This window comes from Oryctolagus cuniculus, chromosome 1, assembly GCF_051225735.1.
Source record: "Oryctolagus cuniculus isolate XC-2025 breed Fujian yellow rabbit chromosome 1, ASM5122573v1, whole genome shotgun sequence".
NCBI classification, from domain to species: Eukaryota; Metazoa; Chordata; class Mammalia; order Lagomorpha; family Leporidae; genus Oryctolagus; species Oryctolagus cuniculus.
This window is the reverse complement of record NC_142867.1, coordinates 206795759-206799795: the sequence shown is the minus strand read 5'-3', so window position 1 is coordinate 206799795 and position 4037 is coordinate 206795759. Positions and strand designations below refer to the sequence as shown.

Genomic DNA, 4037 nt, shown 5'->3' with positions numbered 1-4037 from the left:
CTACCTTTTGTAGCAATATGGACACAACTGGAGGACATCTTAGTGAAATAATCTGGACTCAGAAAGACAAATACTACATGTTCTCCCTTATATATGTGAGTTAAAATTCAAAAACAAAATTAACAAAACAAATAGAAGAAGGTAAAAAAAAAAAGATACTCCATTCTCTGTAAAAATCAGTGAATCTTAATCAAAGGAAATGCTTGGCACAAGTGATTAACGAAGTATGGAACACAAATACACTCAAGTAATACAAAAGGGGGTAGAAAAGAGATATATCATACCTGACATATTATCTAATTGTCATGCCCCCCAGTATCCTATTATTAACATATTTAAAAGTTGAGAAAAATTTGTAGCCATGCAGGTAAGTTTTTGAGACTTTCAGAACTTCAAAGGAATTATTTAACCTCTTTATGTCACAGGCAACTCACTTTAATACCATATACACCAAGTAATTTCCCTGTCTATTTTGAATTGTGTTAAGTTATTCAATGATATTAACAAGGAAAAGAATAATTACGAGGCCTAAGTTTTGTTAAACTCATTCATACAAAATCTAGTCTCACTTAAATTATCCATGGCATTAGTACTCAAAAATAAATTATTTGTCACCTTTTAACTTGTAGCTTATTCTGACAGGCATTTCCTTGCTGAGAGGATGCACTGACTCTTTGATAACTGAGAGTGCCTGTAGCTGGATGCAGTTGTGAGAAAACCACATACTGACTATAAATGTGCATAAGATATAGAAACCATAGCCAAAAGCCACAAAAGGAAAAACAGTCTTAGACATTTGATGGACCATAAACTTAATATAAAGGAACTGTAACATGAGTGAGGCTGCATTAGTTGAAATTTAATCCTTAGGGTTGGGAAAGCAAAACAATTCTGCTCTTTTCTGATTCCCTGAAACAGAATTTTGAGTAATGCTTGTAGTCATGGGCATTTCACTTTCAGTGGCATTGATACATTGGGGAACATTAGAAGACAGTGACCTTTATCTTGGAATCATGGTTTATGAGGAATATTGGAAAAGCAAACACAATAATATTTTGTATGAAATCAAATAAAATCAAATAATAAATGTTCCAACAATTGCTACATAACAGGCTATGAAATAGGTCACAGAAAAAAAATACCAGAAGCTAAACAACAAAGAAAACTTTATTCTTGACTTTTGCCCAACTAAGTGGAGATGTCTGTCAGAAGGTGCTGTGCTGTGATCAAAACTTGAAATTGTTTGGAATGTGTGTAGTGTTTTCATTTGATGACATTAGTTAAGTCACAAAAGAAGACAGTGAGGGGCTAATGTTGTGGCACAGCAGGTCAAGCCTCATGCAGTGCATACATTCTTTATAAGCAACAGTTCCAATCCTGGATGTTCACTTCTAATCCAGCTCCCTGAAATGTGCCTGAGAAAGCAGCAGAAGATGGCCTGAGTCCTTAGGCCCTTGTACCCACGTGGGGGATCCAAAAGATGTTCTCTTCTGGCTTTGGTCTGGCCCAACCCTGGCTATTGCGGCCATTTGTGGGGTGCACTGTGGATGTAAGATCTCTCTCTCTGTGTGTCTCTCTGTCTCTCTCTCTCTCTCTCCCTTTCTCTCTGTAACTCTTTCTTTTTTTTTAAACATGGAAAAACTGCTATTTATTTAAAAGAAAACTTTTCAATACAATACAGAAATGGCAATATAATAAAGAAGTGGCAATAACTGGCACATACATTAGTTCAAAGTATTTTCACTAAGCACCAACTAGCATCATTCTCAAATCTTTTCATGAGGAGCACCTTTGTTACTAAGGACTAATACTTTTTTTTAATCAAGAAGTTTAAAGCTGCCAATCAGAGTTCCTAATTAGCTTTGAGATGACCAGGTTAACCCTCTTAGAGTGTAAGCAAAAATGACTTGTAAAAGCTGTGTTTATAACTGAAGGGATTCACTGGCTTCAGCTGGGTATCAGAGCCAAGAGCTAAACATCACACACACCAGAAAACTAAGTAGTGAGTACCATGTGTCAATGATAAATCATACATGGGACTAATACCTAACTCCAACAGGTCTTCAAGGATCGACCCACAGACACTGATTCAACCCTAACCTCCCAGGGTGAAGCAGGCAAGGGCAAGGGAAGAGGTCAAAGTCCTGCGCCCTGGGCTGCAGGAAAGGGCCCCAAGGCCAGGTGGGAAACGTCAGTGAGCATTCAAAGCCAGGGAGAACAAAACAGCTAAGACTCAGCCCAGAAGACAGCGCAGTCCACGTTTGGGAGGAGGGACACAGCCACTAAGAGATTCTATAGATGAGGGAAAGGAAAAGCCCATTCAACAAGAGGGGAAAATGTCTCCCTAGCACAGAGGCTCCACAGCTCTTTGGGGAGGCTCAGAGGCTGAGGATCACCCTGGGGCCCAGCCCTCAGTCCTAAGTCCCATCCCCTTAAAATTAAATTCACAAGCAAAAAGCTTTCTAGAAACTGTCTTTGCTCCAAAAAGGTAAAACACGAACACAGCAAACAAAACTCAAACTAAAAGACTATCAGAGTAAGCTTTAACCCCTGCTACTTCCCCTGCAAGAACAGGATCTGCCGTTATCTCCACTGACTGACTTCTGCAGAGCTTGTCAAAACCCAGCATCTCACTGCTCCTGCTACATCCTCTCCCAATGAAAGTAAGCACCACACTAAACACAAACACAACCCACATAAAAGCCAGAGTGAACTTAAGGACCCCTGGAATATTATAACCCTAACCTAGGGTATTTAATCCTCTTCTGACCTATTTACAAAATACCAACTTCTGTAACACTCTGGAAGCATTGCAGACTTGGTTGCATTAGATTCCTCTTTTTGAGGTAGTTCAAAGTCTGAACACAATTTAGATATGTTTCTAAATTGCTTGCCTGAGGAGAAATTATCCTAAAAGGCCTAAGCAAAATCCCTTTCCCCTGATTCTCAGACTACAGTAATTCTTTTTCTCAGATCACATAAACTAACCTAACAAATGTAAAGAGGATGAAAAGTCATACAAAAAATACAAAAAAAAAAAAAATCATCGTAAGAGTCTGCAGTGTCATCACACTGTCTCAACTTTGCACAAGACAAAAAGAAAAGTGCTTTCCTAAGCTACAGCCTTTTTATAAAGTATGCAAGAAATTAACAATTTATAAAAATAGGGGGAAGTTTTAATTGGGAGCATAAAACCAGAATTATCTCATTCTCTGGCAAAGAGTGCTTCCCAATTCCAAGTCCAAAGGTGGACCGAGAGGCAGAACTGTCTATCCAAGGCTGCCTCAGGTCTACTTCAGAGGGGCAGGGATATTAGCAGACGCCTGCTCCAGGTAGGCCAACGAGCCCTGGGGGATCTCGGCTGGCTTTCTGTGCTGCACGTTGATGTCCTCCAGCACCTGCTACCAATGCCTCAGCTTGGTCAAGTCCTTCTGCACCAGCGCATCCATCCGCTGCAGTTCATTCTTCAGTTCTGAGACATCCTCTTTGATAACTTGATCTGGCTTCTGAACAGACAACTGCAATCTTTTTTGCAGGAAAAAACATTCTGTTTGTCTTGCAATATCTAGAAACTTCTGGATACACTGATCAACACCAGTTCGAATTTCTTCCTGATTGGTGCCATTGACATAGTCCTGACTCACCAGAGAAGCAAAACAAGCCTCGAATGATGATTCCAACTCGTCCACCAAGGTACTGTTAGAACTTCTCGGAGCTCCTGGCGCTGCCTGAAGAAGCGAAGCCTGGCCGGGGAGTCCAGACCCTGGTGGTGGGGGCCCCGGTGGCTGCCCGGAGAACATGCCGCCCAGCGGAGTCGCCATGTTTGGAATGGCGCCAACTCTGTCTTTCTAATAAACAAAATAAATATTTTAAAAAGACCCCTGAAAACAAAGGAAAATTGATGGAACTATGATAAAGGAAGAATTCAAACTAGCAGACTTTAGTATCCTAAAGGACAAAGGGGAAACTTTTCCAAATCCAAAGGAATAGTCAACTGTGTGAAGGCAGTAGAGGCAAGTCAGGTAATGAGTGAGTTT

The 4037-nt window shown here is 40.5% G+C and overlaps 1 pseudogene across 1 annotated transcript; it reads right to left on the bottom strand.

Annotated features, from left to right (window-relative positions):
• Nucleotides 1-1615: 1615 nt before the first annotated feature.
• LOC100341486 (mediator of RNA polymerase II transcription subunit 28 pseudogene) lies at nt 1616-3831 on the bottom strand (annotated as a pseudogene). Its single transcript, XR_016213820.1, has one exon. The product of XR_016213820.1 is annotated as a mediator of RNA polymerase II transcription subunit 28 pseudogene (transcript).
• Nucleotides 3832-4037: the final 206 nt, after the last annotated feature.